At 41.9% G+C, this 20,329-nt stretch overlaps 27 pseudogenes; all 27 read right to left on the minus strand.

The window, feature by feature from the left end:
• Positions 1 to 107: 107 nt before the first annotated feature.
• On the minus strand, positions 108 to 224 carry LOC142717279 (5S ribosomal RNA; annotated as a pseudogene).
• A 69-nt stretch (positions 225 to 293) lies between these two features.
• LOC142717280 (5S ribosomal RNA) lies at positions 294 to 410 on the minus strand (annotated as a pseudogene).
• Positions 411 to 665: 255 nt separating this feature from the next.
• LOC142717283 (5S ribosomal RNA) lies at positions 666 to 783 on the minus strand (annotated as a pseudogene).
• An 811-nt stretch (positions 784 to 1,594) lies between these two features.
• LOC142717226 (5S ribosomal RNA) lies at positions 1,595 to 1,713 on the minus strand (annotated as a pseudogene).
• A 440-nt stretch (positions 1,714 to 2,153) lies between these two features.
• On the minus strand, positions 2,154 to 2,270 carry LOC142717360 (5S ribosomal RNA; annotated as a pseudogene).
• Positions 2,271 to 2,704: 434 nt separating this feature from the next.
• Positions 2,705 to 2,821, minus strand: LOC142717380 (5S ribosomal RNA; annotated as a pseudogene).
• A 68-nt stretch (positions 2,822 to 2,889) lies between these two features.
• On the minus strand, positions 2,890 to 3,008 carry LOC142717239 (5S ribosomal RNA; annotated as a pseudogene).
• A 626-nt stretch (positions 3,009 to 3,634) lies between these two features.
• On the minus strand, positions 3,635 to 3,751 carry LOC142717318 (5S ribosomal RNA; annotated as a pseudogene).
• Positions 3,752 to 4,006: 255 nt separating this feature from the next.
• Positions 4,007 to 4,123, minus strand: LOC142717320 (5S ribosomal RNA; annotated as a pseudogene).
• Positions 4,124 to 4,192: 69 nt separating this feature from the next.
• Positions 4,193 to 4,309, minus strand: LOC142717321 (5S ribosomal RNA; annotated as a pseudogene).
• Positions 4,310 to 6,610: 2,301 nt separating this feature from the next.
• Positions 6,611 to 6,727, minus strand: LOC142717323 (5S ribosomal RNA; annotated as a pseudogene).
• A 255-nt stretch (positions 6,728 to 6,982) lies between these two features.
• On the minus strand, positions 6,983 to 7,099 carry LOC142717361 (5S ribosomal RNA; annotated as a pseudogene).
• A 68-nt stretch (positions 7,100 to 7,167) lies between these two features.
• Positions 7,168 to 7,285, minus strand: LOC142717354 (5S ribosomal RNA; annotated as a pseudogene).
• Positions 7,286 to 7,539: 254 nt separating this feature from the next.
• LOC142717362 (5S ribosomal RNA) lies at positions 7,540 to 7,656 on the minus strand (annotated as a pseudogene).
• A 1,371-nt stretch (positions 7,657 to 9,027) lies between these two features.
• On the minus strand, positions 9,028 to 9,144 carry LOC142717364 (5S ribosomal RNA; annotated as a pseudogene).
• Positions 9,145 to 9,958: 814 nt separating this feature from the next.
• LOC142717337 (5S ribosomal RNA) lies at positions 9,959 to 10,075 on the minus strand (annotated as a pseudogene).
• Positions 10,076 to 12,561: 2,486 nt separating this feature from the next.
• Positions 12,562 to 12,678, minus strand: LOC142717324 (5S ribosomal RNA; annotated as a pseudogene).
• A 69-nt stretch (positions 12,679 to 12,747) lies between these two features.
• Positions 12,748 to 12,864, minus strand: LOC142717359 (5S ribosomal RNA; annotated as a pseudogene).
• A 69-nt stretch (positions 12,865 to 12,933) lies between these two features.
• LOC142717365 (5S ribosomal RNA) lies at positions 12,934 to 13,050 on the minus strand (annotated as a pseudogene).
• Positions 13,051 to 14,235: 1,185 nt separating this feature from the next.
• On the minus strand, positions 14,236 to 14,352 carry LOC142717366 (5S ribosomal RNA; annotated as a pseudogene).
• Positions 14,353 to 14,420: 68 nt separating this feature from the next.
• Positions 14,421 to 14,537, minus strand: LOC142717355 (5S ribosomal RNA; annotated as a pseudogene).
• A 69-nt stretch (positions 14,538 to 14,606) lies between these two features.
• Positions 14,607 to 14,724, minus strand: LOC142717345 (5S ribosomal RNA; annotated as a pseudogene).
• Positions 14,725 to 14,979: 255 nt separating this feature from the next.
• Positions 14,980 to 15,096, minus strand: LOC142717267 (5S ribosomal RNA; annotated as a pseudogene).
• Positions 15,097 to 15,909: 813 nt separating this feature from the next.
• LOC142717206 (5S ribosomal RNA) lies at positions 15,910 to 16,027 on the minus strand (annotated as a pseudogene).
• A 68-nt stretch (positions 16,028 to 16,095) lies between these two features.
• On the minus strand, positions 16,096 to 16,212 carry LOC142717325 (5S ribosomal RNA; annotated as a pseudogene).
• A 69-nt stretch (positions 16,213 to 16,281) lies between these two features.
• Positions 16,282 to 16,399, minus strand: LOC142717381 (5S ribosomal RNA; annotated as a pseudogene).
• Positions 16,400 to 19,076: 2,677 nt separating this feature from the next.
• On the minus strand, positions 19,077 to 19,193 carry LOC142717300 (5S ribosomal RNA; annotated as a pseudogene).
• Positions 19,194 to 20,329: the final 1,136 nt, after the last annotated feature.

Consider the following 20,329-nt stretch of genomic DNA (forward strand, 5'->3'; position numbering starts at 1 on the left):
GACGAGAGCAGGCACATTCAGCTTAGAATGGCCATTGACATTAAATGCTTTAATCCATAGTCCTTTTTAATCGATTGTGAAACAAAATCTAAACGACATAATAAAAAGTCAACCGCACCACGGATTCCCAGACAGTCTCCCACACTGGTACTAGCGAGGCCTTAAGCTGTGTAACTTCTGCGTTCTGACGAGAGCAGGCACATTCAGCTTAGAATGGCCATTGACGTTAAATGCTTTAATCCATAGTCCTATTTAATCTATTGTGAAACAAAATCTAAACGACATAATAAAAAGTCAACCGCACCACGGATTCCCAGACAGTCTCCCACACTGGTACTAGCGAGGCCTTAAGCTGTGTAACTTCTGCGTTCTGACGAGAGCAGGCACATTCAGCTTAGAATGGCCATTGACATTAAATGCTTTAATCCATAGTCCTATTTAATCTATTGTGAAACAAAATCTAAACGACATAATAAAAAGTCAACCGCACCACGGATTCCCAGACAGTCTCCCACACGGGTACTAGCGAGGCCTTAAGCTGTGTAACTTCTGCGATCTGACGAGAGAAGGCACATTCAGCTTAGAATGGCCATTGACATTAAATGCTTTAATCCATAGTCCTTTTTAATCGATTGTGAAACAAAATCTAAACGACATAATAAAAAGGCAACCGCACCACGGATTCCCAGACAGTCTCCCACACTGGTACTAGCGAGGCCTTAAGCTGTGTAACTTCTGCGATCTGACGAGAGCAGGCACATTCAGCTTAGAATGGCCATTGACATTAAATGCTTTAATCCATAGTCCTTTTTAATCGATTGTGAAACAAAATCTAAACGACATAATAAAAAGTCAACCGCACCACTGATTCCCAGACAGTCTCCCACACCGGTACTAGCGAGGCCTTAAGCTGTGTAACTTCTGCGATCTGACGAGAGCAGGAACATTCAGCTTAGAATGACCATTGACATTAAATGCTTTAATCCATAGTCCTTTTTAATCGATTGTGAAACAAAATCTAAACGACATAATAAAAAGTCAACCGCACCACGGATTCCCAGACAGTCTCCCACACTGGTACTAGCGAGGCCTTAAGCTGTGTAACTTCTGCGATCTGACGAAAGCAGGCACATTCAGCTTAGAATGGCCATTGACATTAAATACTTTAATCCATAGTCCTTTTTAATCGATTGTGAAACAAAATCTAAACGACATAATAAAAAGTGAACCGCACCACTGATTCCCAGACAGTCTCCCACACTGGTACTAGCGAGGCCTTAAGCTGTGTAACTTCTGCGATCTGACGAGAGCAGGCACATTCAGCTTAGAATGGCCATTGACGTTAAATGCTTTAATCCATAGTCCTATTTAATCTATTGTGAAACAAAATCTAAACGACATAATAAAAAGTCAACCGCACCACGGATTCCCAGACAGTCTCCCACACTGGTACTAGCGAGGCCTTAGGCTGTGTAACTTCTGCGTTCTGACGAGAGGAGGCACATTCAGCTTAGAATGGCCATTGACATTAAATGCTTTAATCCATAGTCCTTTTTAATCGATTGTGAAACAAAATCTAAACGACATAATAAAAAGTCAGCCGCACCACGGATTCCCAGACAGTCTCCCACACTGGTACTAGCGAGGCCTTAAGCTGTGTAACTTCTGCGATCTGACGAGAGCAGGGACTTTCAGCTTAGAATGGCAATTGCCATGAAATGCTTTAATCCATAGTCCTTTTTAATCGATTGTGAAACAAAATCTAAACGACATAATAAAAATGCAACCGCACCACGGATTCCCAGACAGTCTCCCACACTGGTACTAGCGAGGCTTTAAACTGTGTACCTTCTGCGTTCTGACGAGAGCAGGCACATTCAGCTTAGAATGGCCATTGACGTGAAATGCTTTAATCCATAGTCCTATTTAATCTATTGTGAAACAAAATCTAAACGACATAATAAAAAGTCAACCGCACCCCGGATTCCCAGACAGTCTCCCACACTGGTACTAGCGAGGCCTTAAGCTGTGTAACTTCTGCGATCTGACGAGAGCAGGCACATTCAACTTAGAACGGCCATTGACATTAAATGCTTTAATCCATAGTCCTTTTTAATCGATTGTGAAACAAAATCTAAACGACATAATAAAATGTCAACCGCACCACGGATTCCCAGACAGTCTCCCACACTGGTACTAGCGAGGCCTTAAGCTGTGTAACTTCTGCGATCTGACGAGAGCAGGGACATTCAGCTTAGAATGGCCATTGACATTAAATGCTTTAATCCATAGTCCTTTTTAATCGATTGTGAAACAAAATCTAAACGACATAATAAAAATGCAACCGCACCACGGATTCCCAGACAGTCTCCCACACTGGTACTAGCGAGGCTTTAAGCTGTGTACCTTCTGCGTTATGACGAGAGCAGGCACATTCAGCTTAGAATGGCCATTGACGTGAAATGCTTTAATCCATAGTCCTATTTAATCTATTGTGAAACAAAATCTAAACGACATAATAAAAAGTCAACCGCACCCCCAGACAGTCTCCCACCCTGGTACTAGCGAGGCCTTAAGCTGTGTAACTTCTGCGATCTGACGAGAGCAGGCACATTCAGCTTAGAATGGCCATTGACATTAAATGCTTTAATCCATAGTCCTTTTTAATCGATTGTGAAACAAAATCTAAACGACATAATAAAAAGTCAACCGCACCACGGATTCCCAGACAGTCTACCACCTTGGTACTAGCGAGGCCTTAAGCTGTGTAACTTCTGCGATCTGACGAGAGCAGGCACATTCAGCTTAGAATGGCCATTGACATTAAATGCTTTAATCCATAGTCCTTTTTAATCGATTGTGAAACAAAATCTAAACGACATAATAAAAAGTCAACAGCACCACGGATTCCCAGACAGTCTCCCACACTGGTACTAGCGAGGCCTTAAGCTGTGTAACTTCTCCGATCTGACGAGAGCAGGCACATTCAGCTTAGAATGGTCATTGACATTAAATGCTTTAATCCATAGTCCTTTTTAATCGATTGTGAAACAAAATCTAAACGACATAATAAAAAGTCAACCGCACCACGGATTCCCAGACAGTCTCCCACACTGGTACAAGCGAGGCCTTAAGCTGTGTAACTTCTGCGATCCGACGAGAGCAGGGACATTCAGCTTAGAATGGCCATTGACATTAAATGCTTTAATCCATAGTCCTTTTTAATCGATTGTGAAACAAAATCTAAACGACATAATAAAAATTAGACCGCACCACGGATTCCCAGACAGTCTCCCACACTGGTACTAGCGAGGTCTTAAGCTGTGTATCTTCTGCGATCTGACGAGAGCAGGCACATTCAGCTTAGAATGGCCATTGATGTTAAATGCTTTAATCCATAGTCCTATTTAATCTATTGTGAAACAAAATCTAAACAACATAATAAAAAGTCAAACGCACCACGGATTCCCAGACAGTCTCCCACACTGGTACTAGCGAGGCATTAAGTTGTGTAACTTCTGCGATCTGACGAGAGCAGGGACTTTCAGCTTAGAATGGCCATTGACATTAAATGCTTTAATCCATAGTCCTTTTTAATCGATTGTGAAACAAAATCTAAACGACATAATAAAAAGTCAACCGCACCACGGATTCCCAGACAGTCTCCCACACTGGTACTAGCGAGGCCTTAAGCTGTGTAACTTCTGCGATCTGACGAGAGCAGGCACATTCAGCTTAGAATGGCCATTGACGTTAAATGCTTTAATCCATAGTCCTATTTAATCTATTGTGAAACAAAATCTAAACGACATAATAAAAAGTCAACCGCACCACGGATTCCCAGACAGTCTCCCACACTGGTACTAGCGAGGCGTTAAGCTGTGTAACTTCTGCGATCTGACGAGAGCAGGGACTTTCAGCTTAGAATGGCCATTGACATTAAATGCTTTAATCCATAGTCCTTTTTAATCGATTGTGAAACAAAATCTAAACGACATAATAAAAAGTCAACCGCACCACGGATTCCCAGACAGTCTCCCACACTGGTACTAGCGAGGCCTTAAGCTGTGTAACTTCTGCGATCTGACGAGAGCAGGCACATTCAGCTTAGAATGGCCATTGACATTAAAAGCCTTAATCCATAGTCCTATTTAATCTATTGTGAAACAAAATCTAAACGACATAATAAAAAGTCAACCGCACCACGGATTCCCAGACAGTCTCCCACACTGGTACTAGCGAGGCCTTAAGCTGTGTAACTTCTGCGATCTGACGAGAGCAGGCACATTCAGCTTAGAATGGCCATTGACATTAAATGCTTTAATCCATAGTCCTTTTTAATCGATTGTGAAACAAAATCTAAACGACATAATAAAAAGTCAACCGCACCACGGATTCCCAGACAGTCTCCCACACTGGTACTAGCGAGGCCTTAAGCTGTGTAACTTCTGCGATCTGACGAGAGCAGGCACATTCAGCTTAGAACGGCCATTGACATTAAATGCTTTAATCCATAGTCCTTTTTAATCGATTGTGAAACAAAATCTAAACGACATAATAAAAAGTCAACCGCACCACGGATTCCCAGACAGTCTCCCACACTGGTACAAGCGAGGCCTTAAGCTGTGTAACTTCTGCGATCTGACGAGAGCAGGGACATTCAGCTTAGAATGGCCATTGACATTAAATGCTTTAATCCATAGTCCTTTTTAATCGATTGTGAAACAAAATCTAAACGACATAATAAAAATTAGACCGCACCACGGATTCCCAGACAGTCTCCCACACTGGTACTAGCGAGGCCTTAAGCTGTGTAACTTCTGCGATCTGACGAGAGCAGGCACATTCAGCTTAGAATGGCCATTGATGTTAAATGCTTTAATCCATAGTCCTATTTAATCTATTGTGAAACAAAATCTAAACGACATAATAAAAATTCAACCGCACCACGGATTCCCAGACAGTCTCCCACACTGGTACTAGCGAGGCCTTAAGCTGTGTAACTTCTGCGATCTGACGAGAGCAGGGACTTTCAGCTTAGAATAGCCAATGACATTAAATGCTTTAATCCATAGTCCTTTTTAATCGATTGTGAAACAAAATCTAAACGACATAATAAAAATTCAACCACACCACGGATTCCCAGACAGTCTCCCACACTGGTACTAGCGAGGCCTTAAGCTGTGTAACTTCTGCGTTCTGACGAGAGCAGGCATATTCAGCTTAGAATGGCCATTGACATGAAATGCTTTAATCCATAGTCCTATTTAATCTATTGTGAAACAAAATCTAAACGACATAATAAAAAGTCAACCGCACCACGGATTCCCAGACAGTCTCCCACACTGGTACTAGCGAGGCCTTAAGCTGTGTAACTTCTGCGATCTGACGAGAGCAGGCACATTCAGCTTAGAACGGCCATTGACATTAAATGCTTTAATCCATAGTCCTTTTTAATCGATTGTGAAACAAAATCTAAACGACATAATAAAAAGTCAACCGCACCACGGATTCCCAGACAGTCTCCCACACTGGTACAAGCGAGGCCTTAAGCTGTGTAACTTCTGCGATCTGACGAGAGCAGGGACATTCAGCTTAGAATGGCCATTGACATTAAATGCTTTAATCCATAGTCCTTTTTAATCGATTGTGAAACAAAATCTAAACGACATAATAAAAATTAGACCGCACCACGGATTCCCAGACAGTCTCCCACACTGGTACTAGCGAGGCCTTAAGCTGTGTAACTTCTGCGATCTGACGAGAGCAGGCACATTCAGCTTAGAATTGCCATTGATGTTAAATGCTTTAATCCATAGTCCTATTTAATCTATTGTGAAACAAAATCTAAACGACATAATAAAAATTCAACCGCACCACGGATTCCCAGACAGTCTCCCACACTGGTACTAGCGAGGCCTTAAGCTGTGTAACTTCTGCGATCTGACGAGAGCAGGGACTTTCAGCTTAGAATAGCCAATGACATTAAATGCTTTAATCCATAGTCCTTTTTAATCGATTGTGAAACAAAATCTAAACGACATAATAAAAATTCAACCACACCACGGATTCCCAGACAGTCTCCCACACTGGTACTAGCGAGGCCTTAAGCTGTGTAACTTCTGCGTTCTGACGAGAGCAGGCATATTCAGCTTAGAATGGCCATTGACATGAAATGCTTTAATCCATAGTCCTATTTAATCTATTGTGAAACAAAATCTAAACGACATAATAAAAAGTCAACCGCACCACGGATTCCCAGACAGTCTCCCACACTGGTACTAGCGAGGCCTTAAGCTGTGTAACTTCTGCGATCTGACGAAAGCAGGCACATTCAGCTTAGAATGGCCATTGACATTAAATGCTTTAATCCATAGTCCTTTTTAATCGATTGTGAAACAAAATCTAAACGACATAATTAAAAATCAACCGCACCCCGGATTCCCAGACAGTCTCCCACACTGGTACTAGCGAGGCCTTAAGCTGTGTAACTTCTGCGATCTGACGAGAGCAGGCACATTCAGCTTAGAATGGCCATTAACATTAAATCCTTTAATCCATAGTCCTTTTTAATCGATTGTGAAACAAAATCTAAACGACATAATAAAAAGTCAACCGCACCACGGATTCCCAGACAGTCTCCCACACTGGTACTAGCGAGGCCTTAAGCTGTGTAACTTCTGCGATCTGACGAGAGCAGGCACATTCAGCTTAGAATGGCCATTGACATTAAATGCTTTAATCCATAGTCCTTTTTAATCGATTGTGAAACAAAATCTAAACGACATAATAAAAAGTCAACCGCACCACTGATTCCCAGACAGTCTCCCACACTGGTACTAGCGAGGCCTTAAGCTGTGTAACTTCTGCGATCTGACGAGAGCAGGCACATTCAGCTTAGAATGGCCATTGACATTAAATGCTTTAATCCATAGTCCTTTTTAATCGATTGTGAAACAAAATCTAAACGACATAATATAAAGTCAACCGCACCACGGATTCCCAGACAGTCTCCCACACTGGTACTAGCGAGGCCTTAAGCTGTGTAACTTCTGCGATCTGACGAGAGCAGGGACATTCAGCTTAGAATGGCCATTGACATTAAATGCTTTAATCCATAGTCCTTTTTAATCGATTGTGAAACAAAATCTAAATGACATAATAAAAATGCAACCGCACCATGATTCCCAGACAGTCTCCCACACTGGTACTAGCGAGGCCTTAAGCTGTGTAACTTCTGCGATCTGACGAGAGCAGGCACATTCAGCTTAGAATGGCCATTGACATTAGAAGCCTTAATCCATAGTCCTATTTAATCTATTGTGAAACAAAATCTAAACAACATAGTAAAAAGTCAACCGCACCACGGATTCCCAGACAGTCTCCCACACTGATACTAGCGAGGCCTTAAGCTGTGTAACTTCTGCGATCTGACGAGAGCAGGCACATTCAGCTTAGAATGGCCATTGACATTAAATGCTTTAATTTATAGTCCTTTTTAATCGATTGTGAAACAAAATCTAAACGACATAATAAAAAGTCAACCGCACCACGGATTCCCAGACAGTCTCCCACACTGGTACTAGCGAGGCCTTAAGCTGTGTAACTTCTGCGATCTGACGAGAGCAGGGACATTCAGCTTAGAATGGCCATTGACATTAAATGCTTTAATCCATAGTCCTTTTTAATCGATTGTGAAACAAAATCTAAACGACATAATAAAAATTCAACCGCACCACGGATTCCCAGACAGTCTCCCACACTGGTACTAGCGAGGCCTTAAGCTGTGTAACTTCTGCGCTCTGACAAGAGCAGGCACATTCAGCTCAGAATGGCCATTGACGTTAAATGCTTTAATCCATAGTCCTATTTAATCTATTGTGAAACAAAATCTAAACGAGATAATAAAAGGTCAACCGCACCACGGATTCCCAGACAGTCTCCCACACTGGTACTAGCGAGGCCTTAAGCTGTGTAACTTCTGCGATCTGACGAAAGCAGGCACATTCAGCTTAGAATGGCCATTGACATTAAATACTTTAATCCATAGTCCTTTTTAATCGATTGTGAAACAAAATCTAAACGACATAATAAAAAGTCAACCGCACCACGGATTCCCAGACAGTCTCCCACACTGGTACTAGCGAGGCCTTAAGCTGTGTAACTTCTGCGATCTGACAAAAGCAGGCACATTCAGCTTAGAATGGCCATTGACATCCAATACTTTAATCCATAGTCCTTTTTAATCGATTGTGAAACAAAATCTAAACGACATAATAAAAAGGCAACCGCACCACGGATTCCCAGACAGCCTCCCACACCGGTACTAGCGAGGCCTTAAGCTGTGTAACTTCTGCGATCTGACGAGAGCAGGCACATTCAGCTTAGAATGGCCATTGACGTTAAATGCTTTAATCCATAGTCCTATTTAATCTATTGTGAAACAAAATCGAAACGACATAATAAAAAGTCAACCGCACCACGGATTCCCAGACAGTCTCCCACACAGGTACTAGCAAGGCCTTAAGCTCTGTAACTTCTGCGATCTGACGAGAGCAGGCACATTCAGCTTAGAATGGCCTTTGACATTAAATGCTTTAATCCATAGTCCTTTTTAATCGATTGTGAAACAAAATCTAAACGACATAATAAAAAGTCAACCGCACCACGGATTCCCTGACAGTCTCCCACACTGGTACTAGCGAGGCATTAAGCTGTGTAACTTCTGCGATCTGACGAGAGCAGGGACATTCAGCTTAGAATGGCCATTGACATTAAATGCTGTAATCCATAGTCCTTTTTAATCGATTGTGAAACAAAATCTAAACGACATAATAAAAATTCAACCGCACCACGGATTCCCAGACAGTCTCCCACACTGGTACTAGCGAGGCCTTAAGCTGTGTAACTTCTGCGATCTGACGAGAGCAGGCACATTCAGCTTAGAATGGCCATTGACATTAAAAGCCTTAATCCATAGTCCTATTTAATCTATTGTGAAACAAAATCTAAACAACATAATAAAAAGTCAACCGCACCACGGATTCCCAGACAGTCTCCCACACTGGTACTAGCGAGGCCTTAAGCTGTGTAACTTCTGCGATCTGACGAGAGCAGGGACATTCAGCTTAGAATGGCCATTGACATTAAATGCTTTAATCCATAGTCCTTTTTAATCGATTGTGAAACAAAATCTAAACGACATAATAAAAATTCAACCGCACCACGGATTCCCAGACAGTCTCCCACACTGGTACTAGCGAGGCCTTAAGCTGTGTAACTTCTGCGATCTGACGAGAGCAGGCACATTCAGCTTAGAATAGCCATTGACGTTAAATGCTTTAATCCATAGTCCTATTTAATCTATTGTGAAACAAAATCTAAACGACATAATAAAAAGTCAACTGCACCACGGATTCCCAGACAGTCTCCCACACTGGTACTAGCGAGGCGTTAAAGCTGCGTAACTTCTGCGATCTAACGAGAGCAGGCACATTCAGCTTAGAATGGCCATTGACATTGAATGCTTTAATCCATAGTCCTTTTTAATCGATTGTGAAACAAAATCTAAACGACATAATAAAAAGTCAACCGCACCACGGATTCCCAGACAGTCTCCCACACTGGTACTAGCAAGGCCTTAAGCTGTGTAACTTCTGCGATCTGACGAGAGCAGGCACATTCAGCTTAGAATGGCCATTGACGTTAAATGCTTTAATCCATAGTCCTATTTAATCTATTGTGAAACAAAATCTAAACGACATAATAAAAAGTCAACCGCACCACGGATTCCCAGACAGTATCCCACACTGGTACTAGCGAGGCCTTAAGCTGTGTAACTTCTGCGATCTAACGAGAGCAGGCACATTCAGCTTAGAATGGCCATTGACATTAAAAGCCTTAATCCATAGTCCTATTTAATCTATTGTGAAACAAAATCTAAACAACATAATAAAAAGTCAACCGCACCACGGATTCCCAGACAGTCTCCCACACTGGTACTAGCGAGGCCTTAAGCTGTGTAACTTCTGCGATCTGACGAGAGCAGGGACTTTCAGCTTAGAATGGCCATTGACATTAAATGCTTTAATCCATAGTCCTTTTTAATCGATTGTGAAACAAAATCTAAACGACATAATAAAAATTCAACCGCACCACGGATTCCCAGACAGTCGCCCACACTGGTACTAGCGAGGCCTTAAGCTGTGTAACTTCTGCGATCTGACGAGAGCAGGCACATTCAGCTTAGAATGGCCATTGACGTTAAATGCTTTAATCCATAGTCCTATTTAATCTATTGTGAAACAAAATCTAAACGACATAATAAAAAGTCAACCGCACCACGGATTCCCAGACAGTCTCCCACACTGGCACTAGCGAGGCGTTAAGCTGTGTAACTTCTGCGATCTAACGAGAGCAGGCACATCCAGCTTAGAATAGCCATTGACATTAAAAGCCTTAATCCATAGTCCTATTTAATCTATTGTGAAACAAAATCTAAACAACATAATAAAAAGTCAACCGCACCACGGATTTCCAGACAGTCTCCCACACTGGTACTAGCGAGGCCTTAAGCTGTGTAACTTCTGCGATCTGACGAGAGCAGGGACTTTCAGCTTAGAATGGCCATTGACATTAAATGCTTTAATCCATAGTCCTTTTTAATCGATTGTGAAACAAAATCTAAACGACATAATAAAAATTCAACCGCACCACGGATTCCCAGACAGTCTCCCACACTGGTACTAGCGAGGCCTTAAGCTGTGTAACTTCTGCGATCTGACGAGAGCAGGCACATTCAGCTTAGAATGGCCATTGACGTTAAATGCTTTAATACATAGTCCTATTTAATCTATTGTGAAACAAAATCTAAACGACATAATAAAAAGTCAACCGCACCACGGACTCCCAGACAGTCTCCAACACTGGTACTAGCGAGGCCTTAAGCTGTGTAACTTCTGCGATCTGACAAGAGCAGGGACATTCAGCTTAGAATGGCCATTGACATTAAATGCTTTAATCCATAGTCCTTTTTAATCGATTGTGAAACAAAATCTAAACGACATAATAAAAAGTCAACCGCACCACGGATTCCCCGACAGTCTCCCACACTGGTACTAGCGAGGCGTTAAGCTGTGTAACTTCTGCGATCTAACGAGAGCAGGTACATCCAGCTTAGAATGGCCATTGACATTAAATGTTTTAATCCATAGTCCTTTTTAATCGATTGTGAAACAAAATCTAAACAACATAATAAAATGTCAACCGCACCACGGATTCCCAGACAGTCTCCCACACTGGTACTAGCGAGGCCTTAAGCTGTGAAACTTCTGCGTTCTGACGAGAGCAGGCACATTCAGCTTAGAATGGCCATTGACATTAAATGCTTTAATCCATAGTCCTATTTAATCTATTGTGAAAAAAAATCTAAACGACATAATAAAAAGTCAACCTCACCACGGATTCCCAGACAGTCTCCCACACTGGTACTAGCGAGGCCTTAAGCTGTGTAACTTCTGCGATCTGACGAGAGCAGGCACATTCAGCTTAGAATGGCCATTGACATTAAATGCTTTAATCCATAGTCCTTTTTAATCGATTGTGAAACAAAATCTAAACGACATAATAAAAAGTCAACCGCACCACGGCTTCCCAGACAGTCTCCCACACTGGTACTAGCGAGGCCTTAAGCTGTGTAACTTCTGCGATCTGACGAGAGCAGGGACATTCATCTTAGAATGGCCATTGAAATTAAATGATTTAATCCATAGTCCTTTTTAATCGATTGTGAAACAAAATCTAAACGACATAATAAAAAGTCAACCGCACCACGGATTCCCAGACAGTCTCCCACACTGGTACTAGCGAGGCCTTAAGCTGTGTAACTTCTGCGATCTAACGAGAGCAGGGACATTCAGCTTAGAATGGCCATTGACATTAAATGCTTTAATCCATAGTCCTTTTTAATCGATTGTGAAACAAAATCTAAACGACATAATAAAAAGTCAACCGCACCACGGATTCCCAGACAGTCTCCCACACTGGTACTAGCGAGGCGTTAAGCTGTGTAACTTCTGCGATCTAACGAGAGCAGGCACATCCTGCTTAGAATGGCCATTGACATTAAATGTTTTAATCCATAGTCCTTTTTAATCGATTGTGAAACAAAATCTAAACGACATAATAAAAAGTCAACCCCACACGGATTCCCAGACAGTCTCCCACACTGGTACTAGCGAGGGCTTAAGTTGTGTAACTTCTGCGATCTGACGAGAGCAGGCACATTCAGCTTAGAATGGCCATTGACATTGAATGCTTTAATCCATAGTCCTTTTTAATCGATTGTGAAACAAAATCTAAACAACATAATAAAAAGTCAACCGCACCACGGATTCCCAGACAGTCTCCCACACTGGTACTAGTGAGGCCTTAAGCTGTGTAACTGCTGCAATCTGACGAGAGCAGGGAAATTCAGCTTAGAATGGCCATTGACATTAAATGCTTTTATCCATAGTCCTTTTTAATCGATTGTGAAACAAAATCTAAACGACATAATAAAAAGTCAACCGCACCACGGATTCCCAGACAGTCTCCCACACTGGTACTAGCGAGGCCTTAAGCTGTGTAACTTCTGCGATCTGACGAGAGCAGGCACATTCAGCTTAGAATGGCCATTGACGTTAAAAGCCTTAATCCATAGTCCTATTTAATCGATTGTGAAACAAAATCTAAACAACATAATAAAAAGTCAACCGCACCACGGATTCCCAGACAGTCTCCCACACTGGTACTAGCGAGGCCCTAAGCTGTGTAACTTCTGCGATCTGACGAGAGCAGGCACATCCAGCTTAGAATGGCCATTGACATTAAATGCTTTAATCCATAGTCCTTTTTAATCGATTGTGAAACAAAATCTAAACGACATAATAAAAAGTCAACCGCACCACGGATTCCCAGACAGTCTCCCACACTGGTACTAGCGAGGCCTTAAGCTGTGTAACTTCTGCGATCTGACGAGAGCAGGGACATTCAGCTTAGAATGGCCATTGACATTCAATACTTTAATCCATAGTCCTTTTTAATCGATTGTGAAACAAAATCTAAACGACATAATAAAAATTCAACCGCACCACGGATTCCCAGACAGTCTACCACACTGGTACTAGCGAGGCCTTAAGCTGTGTAACTTCTGCGTTCTGACGAGAGCAGGCACATTCAGCTTAGAATGGCCATTGACGTTAAATGCTTTAATCCATAGTCCTATTTAATCTATTGTGAAACAAAATCTAAACGACATATTAAAAAGTCAACCGCACTACGGATTCCCAGACAGTCTCCCACACTGGTACTAGCGAGGCCTTAAGCTGTGTAACTTCTGCGATCTGACGAAAGCAGGCACATTCAGCTTAGAATGGCCATTGACATTAAATGCTTTAATCCATAGTCCTTTTTAATCGATTGTGAAACAAAATCTAAACGACATAATAAAAAGTCAACCACACCACGGATTCCCAGACAGTCTCCCACACTGGTACTAGCGAGGCGTTAAGCTGTGTAACTTCTGCGATCAGACGAGAGCAGGCACATTCAGCTTAGAATGGCCATTGACGTTAAATGCTTTAATCCATAGTCCTATTTAATCTATTGTGAAACAAAATCTAAACGACATAATAAAAAGTCAACCACACCACGGATTCCCAGACAGTCTCCCACACTGGTACTAGCGAGGCGTTAAGCTGTGTAACTTCTGCGATCTAACGAGAGCAGGCACATTCAGCTTAGAATGGCCATTGACATTAAATGCTTTAATCCATAGTCCTTTTTAATCGATTGTGAAACAAAATCTAAACGACATAATAAAAAGTCAACCGCACCACGGATTCCCAGACAGTCTCCCACACTGGTACTAACGAGGCCTTAAGCTGAGTAACTTCTGCGATCTGACGAGAGCAGGCACATTCAGCTTAGAATGGCCATTGCCATTAAAAGCCTTAATCCATAGTCCTATTTAATCTATTGTGAAACAAAATCTAAACAACTTAATAAAAAGTCAACCACACCACGGATTCCCAGACAGTCTCCCACACTGGTACTAGCGAGGCCTTAAGCTGTGTAACTTCTGCGATCTGACGAGAGCAGGCACATTCAGATTAGAATGGCCATTGACATTAAATGCCTTAATCCATAGTCCTATTTAATCTATTGTGAAACAAAATCTAAACAACATAATAAAAAGTCAACCGCACCACGGATTCCCAGACAGTCTCCCACACTGGTACTAGCGAGGCCTTAAGCTGTGTAACTTCTGCGATCTGACGAGAGCAGGGACATTCAGCTTAGAATGGCCATTGACATTAAATGCTTAATCCATAGTCCTATTTAATCGATTGTGAAACAAAATCTAAACGACATAATAAAAAGTCAACCGCACCACGGATTCCCAGACAGTCTCCAACACTGGTACTAGCGAGGCCTTAAGCTGTGTAACTTCTGCGTTCTGACGAGAGCAGGCACATTCAGCTTAGAATGGCCATTGACGTTAAATGCTTTAATCCATAGTCCTATTTAATCTATTGTGAAACAAAATCTAAACGACATAATAAAAAGGCAACCGCACCACGGATTCCCAGACAGTCTCCCACACTGGTACTAGCAAGGCCTTAAGCTGTGTAACTTCTGCGATCTGACGAGAGCAGGCACATTCAGCTTAGAATGGCCATTGACATTAAATGCTTTTCATCCATAGTCCTTTTTAATTGATTGTGAAACAAAATCTAAACGACATAATAAAAATTCAACCGCACCACGGATTCCCAGACAGTCTCCCACACTGGTACTAGCGAGGCGTTAAGCTGTGTAACTTCTGCGATCTAACGAGGGCAGGCACATTCAGCTTAGAATGTCCATTGCCATTAAAAGCCTTAATCCATAGTCCTATTTAATCTATTGTGAAACAAAATCTAAACAACATAATAAAAAGTCAACCGCACCACGGATTCCCAGACAGTCTCCCACACTGGTACTAGCGAGGCCTTAAGCTGTGTAACTTCTGCGATCTGACGAGAGCAGGTACATTCAGCTTAGAATGGCCATTGACATTAAAAGCCTTAATCCATAGTCCTATTTAATCTATTGTGAAACAAAATCTAAACAACATAAAAAAAAGTCAACCGCACCACGGATTCCCAGACAGTCTCCCACACTGGTACTAGAGAGGCCTTAAGCTGTGTAACTTCTGCGACCTGACGAGAGCAGGCACATTCAGCTTAGAATGGCCATTGACGTTAAATGCTTTAATCCATAGTCCTATTTAATCTATTGTGAAATAAAATCTAAACGACATAATAAAAAGTCAACCACACCACGGATTCCCAGACAGTCTCCCACACTGGTACTAGCGAGGCGTTAAGCTGTGTAACTTCTGCGATCTAACGAGAGCAGGCACATTCAGCTTAGAATGGCCATTGACATTCAATGCTTTAATCCATAGTCCTTTTTAATCGATTGTGAAACAAAATCTAAACGACATAATAAAAATTCAACCGCACCACGGATTCCCAGACAGTCTCCCACACTGGTACTAGCGAGGCCTTAAGATGTGTAACTTCTGCGATCTGACGAGAGCAGGCACATTCAGCTTAGAATGGCCATTGACGTTAAATGCTTTAATCCATAGTCCTATTTAATCTATTGTGAAACAAAATCTAAACGACATAATAAAAAGTCAACAACACCACGGATTCCCAGACAGTCTCCCACACTGGTACTAGCGAGGCGTTAAGCTGTGTAACTTCTGCGATCTAACGAGAGCAGGCACATTCAGCTTAGAATGGCCATTGACATTAAATGCTTTAATCCATAGTCCTTTTTAATCGATTGTGAAACAAAATCTAAACGACATAATAAAAAGTCAACGGCACCACGGATTCCCAGACAGTCTCCCACACTGGTACTAACGAGGCCTTAAGCTGTGTAACTTCTGCGATCTGACGAGAGCAGGCACATTCAGCTTAGAATGGCCATTGACATTAAGAGCCTTAATCCATAGTCCTATTTAATCTATTGTGAAACAAAATCTAAACAACATTATAAAAAGTCAACCGCACCACGGATTCCCAGACAGTCTCCCACACTGGTACTAGCGAGGCCTTAAGCTGTGTAACTTCTGCGATCTGACGAGAGCAGGCACATTCAGCTTAGAATGGCCATTGACATTAAATGCTTTAATCCATAGTCCTTTTTAATCGATTGTGAAACAAAATCTAAACGACATAATAAAAAGTCAACCGCACCACGGATTCCCAGACAGTCTCCCACACTGGTACTAACGAGGCCTTAAGCTGTGTAACTTCTGCGATCTGACGAGAGCAGGCACATTCAGCTTAGAATGGCCATTGCCATTAAAAGCCTTAATCCATAGTCCTATTTAATCTATTGTGAAACAAAATCTAAACAACATAATAAAAAGTCAACCGCACCAAGGATTCCCAGACAGTCTCCCACACTAGTACTAGCGAGGCCTTAAGCTGTGTAACTTCTGCGATCTGACGAGAGCAGGCACATTCAGCTTAGAATGGCCATTGACATTAAATGTTTAATCCATAGTCCTTTTTAATCGATTGTGAAACAAAATCTAAACGACATAATAAAAATTCTACCGCACCACGGATTCCCAGACAGTCTCCAACACTGGTACTAGCGAGGCCTTAAGCTGTGTAACTTCTGTGTTCTGATGAGAGCAGGCACATTCAGCTTAGAATGGCCATTGACGTTAAATGCTTTAATCCATAGTCCTATTTAATCTATTGTGAAACAAAATCTAAACGACATAATAAAAATTCAACCGCACCACGGATTCCCAGACAGTCTCCCACACTGGTACTAGCGAGGCCTTAAGCTGTGTAACTTTTGCGATCTGACGAGAGCAGGCACATTCAGCTTAGAATGGCCATTGACAATAAATGCTTTAATCCATAGTCCTTTTTAATCGATTGTGAAACAAAATCTAAACGACATAATAAAAAGTCAACCGCACCACGGATTCCCAAACAGTCTCCCACACTGGTACTAGCGAGGCCTTAAGCTGTGTAATTTCTGCGATCTGACGAGAGCAGGGACATTCAGCTTAGAATCGCCATTGACATTAAATGCTTTAATCCATAGTCCTTTTTAATCGATTGTGAAACAAAATCTAAACGACATAATAAAAATTCAACCGCACCACAGATTCCCAGACAGTCTCCCACACTGATACTAGCGAGGCCTTAAGCTGTGTAACTTCTGCGATCTGACGAGAGCAGGCACATTCAGCTTAGAATGGCCATTGACGTTAAATGCTTTAATCCATAGTCCTATTTAATCTATTGTGAAACAAAATCTAAACGACATAATAAGAAGTCAACCGCACCACGGATTCCCAGACAGTCTCCCACACTGGTACTAGCGAGGCCTTAAGCTGTGTAACTTCTGCGATCTGACGAGGGCAGGGACATTCAGCTTAGAATGGCCATTGACATCAAATGCTTTAATCCATAGTCCTTTTTAATCGATTGTGAAACAAAATCTAAACGACATAATAAAAATTCAACCGCACCACGGATTCCCAGACAGTCTCCCACACTGGTACTAGCGAGGCCTTAAGCTGTGTAACTTCTGCGATCTGACGAGAGCAGGCACATTCAGCTTAGAATGGCCATTGACGTTAAATGCTTTAATCCATAGTCCTATTTAATCTATTGTGAAACAAAATGTAAACGACATAATAAAAAGTCAACCGCACCACGGATTCCCAGACAGTCTCCCACACTGGTACTAGCGAGGCGTTAAGCTGTGTAACTTCTGCGATCTAACGAGAGCAGGCACATTCAGCTTAGAATGGCCATTGACATTAAATGCTTTAATCCATAGTCCTTTTTAATCGATTGTGAAACAAAATCTAAACGACATAATAAAAAGTCAACCGCACCACGGATTCCCAGACAGTCTCCCACACTGGTACTAGCGAGGCCTTAAGCTGTGTAACTTCTGCGGTCTGACGAGAGCAGGCACATTCTGCTTAGAATGACCATTGACATTAAATGCTTTAATCCATAGTCCTTTTTAATCGATTGTGAAACAAAATCTAAACAACATAATAAAAAGTCAACCGCACCACGGATTCCCAGACAGTCTCCCTCACTGGTACTAGCAAGGCCTTAAGCTGTGTAACTTCTGCGATCTGACGAGAGCAGGGACATTCAGCTTAGAATGGCCATTGACATTAAATGCTTTAATCCATAGTCCTTTTTAATCGATTGTGAAACAAAATCTAAACGACATAATAAAAATTCAACCGCACCACAGATTCCCAGACAGTCTCCCACACTGGTACTAGCGAGGCCTTAAGCTGTGTAACTTCTGCGATCTGACGAGAGCAGGCACATTCAGCTTAGAATGGCCATTGACGTTAAATGCTTTAATCCATAGTCCTATTTAATCTATTGTGAAACTAAATCTTAACGACATAATAAAAAGTCAACCACACCACGGATTCCCAGACAGTCTCCCACACTGGTACTAGTGAGGCGTTAAGCTGTGTAACTTCTGCGATCTAACGAGAGCAGGCACATTCAGCTTAGAATTGCCATTGCCGTTGACACTAATTGCTTTAATCCATAGTCCTTTTTAATCGATTGTGAAACAAAATCTAAACGACATAATAAAAAGTCAACCGCACCACGGATTCCCAGACAGTCTCCCACACTAGTACTAGCGAGGCCTTAAGCTGTGTAACTTCTGCGATCTGACGAGTGCAGGCACATTCAGCTTAGAATGGCCATTGACGTTAAATGCTTTAATCCATAGTCCTATTTAATCTATTGTGAAACAAAATCTAAACGACATAATAAAAAGTCAACCACACCGCGGATTCCCAGACAGTCTCCCACACTGGTACTAGCGAGGCCTTAAGCTGTGTAACTTCTGCGATCTGACGAGAGCAGGCACATTCAGCTTAGAATGGCCATTGACATTAAATGCTTTAATCCATAGTCCTTTTTAATCGATTGTGAAACAAAATCTAAACAACATAATAAAAAGTCAACCGCACCACGGATTCCCAGACAGTCTCCCACACTAGTACTAGCGAGGCCTTAAGCTGTGTAACTTCTGCGATCTGACGAGAGCAGGCACATTCAGCTTAGAATGGCCATTGACCTTAAATGCTTAATCCATAGTCCTTTTTAATCGATTGTGAAACAAAATCTAAACGACATAATAAAAATTCTACCGCACCACGGATTCCCAGACAGTCTCCAACACTGGTACTAGCGAGGCCTTAAGCTGTGTAACTTCTGCGTTCTGACGAGAGCAGGCAAATTCAGCTTAGAATGGCCATTGACGTTAAATGCTTAATCCATAGTCCTTTTTAATCGATTGTGAAACAAAATCTAAACGACATAATAAAAAGTCAACCGCACCACGGATTCCCAGACAGTCTCCCACACTGGTACTAGCGAGGCCTTAAGCTGTGTAATTTCTGCGATCTGACGAGAGCAGGGACATTCAGCTTAAAATGGCCATTGACATTAAATGCTTTAATCCATAGTCCTTTTTAATCGATTGTGAAACAAAATCTAAACGACATAATAAAAATTCAACCGCACCACGGATTCCCAGACAGTCTCCCACACTAATACTAGCGAGGCCTTAAGCTGTGTAACTTCTGCGATCTGACGAGAGCAGGCACATTCAGCTTAGAATGGCCATTGACATTAAATGCTTTAATCCATAGTCCTATTTAATCTATTGTGAAACTAAATCTTAACGACATAATAAAAAGTCAACCACACCACGGATTCCCAGACAGTCTCCCACACTGGTACTAGTGAGGCGTTAAGCTGTGTAACTTCTGCGATCTAACGAGAGAAGGCACATTCAGCTTAGAATGGCCATTGACATTCAATGCTTTAATCCATAGTCCTTTTTAATCGATTGTGAAACAAAATCTAAATGACATAATAAAAAGTCAACCGCACCACGGATTCCCAGACAGTCTCCCACACTGGTACTAGCGAGGCCTTAAGCTGTGTAACTTCTGCGATCTGACGAGAGCAGGGACATTCATCTTAGAATGGCCATTGACATTAAATGCTTTAATCCATAGTCCTTTTTAATCGATTGTGAAACAAAATCTAAACGACATAATAAAAATTCAACCGCACCACGGATTCCCAGACAGTCTCCCACACTGGTACTAGCGAGGCCTTAAGCTGTGTAACTTCTGCGATCTGACGAGAGCAGGCACATTCAGCTTAGAATGGCCATTGACGTTAAATGCTTTAATCCATAG

This window comes from Rhinoderma darwinii, unplaced genomic scaffold, assembly GCF_050947455.1.
Source record: "Rhinoderma darwinii isolate aRhiDar2 unplaced genomic scaffold, aRhiDar2.hap1 Scaffold_4552, whole genome shotgun sequence".
Classification (NCBI taxonomy): Eukaryota; Metazoa; Chordata; class Amphibia; order Anura; family Rhinodermatidae; genus Rhinoderma; species Rhinoderma darwinii.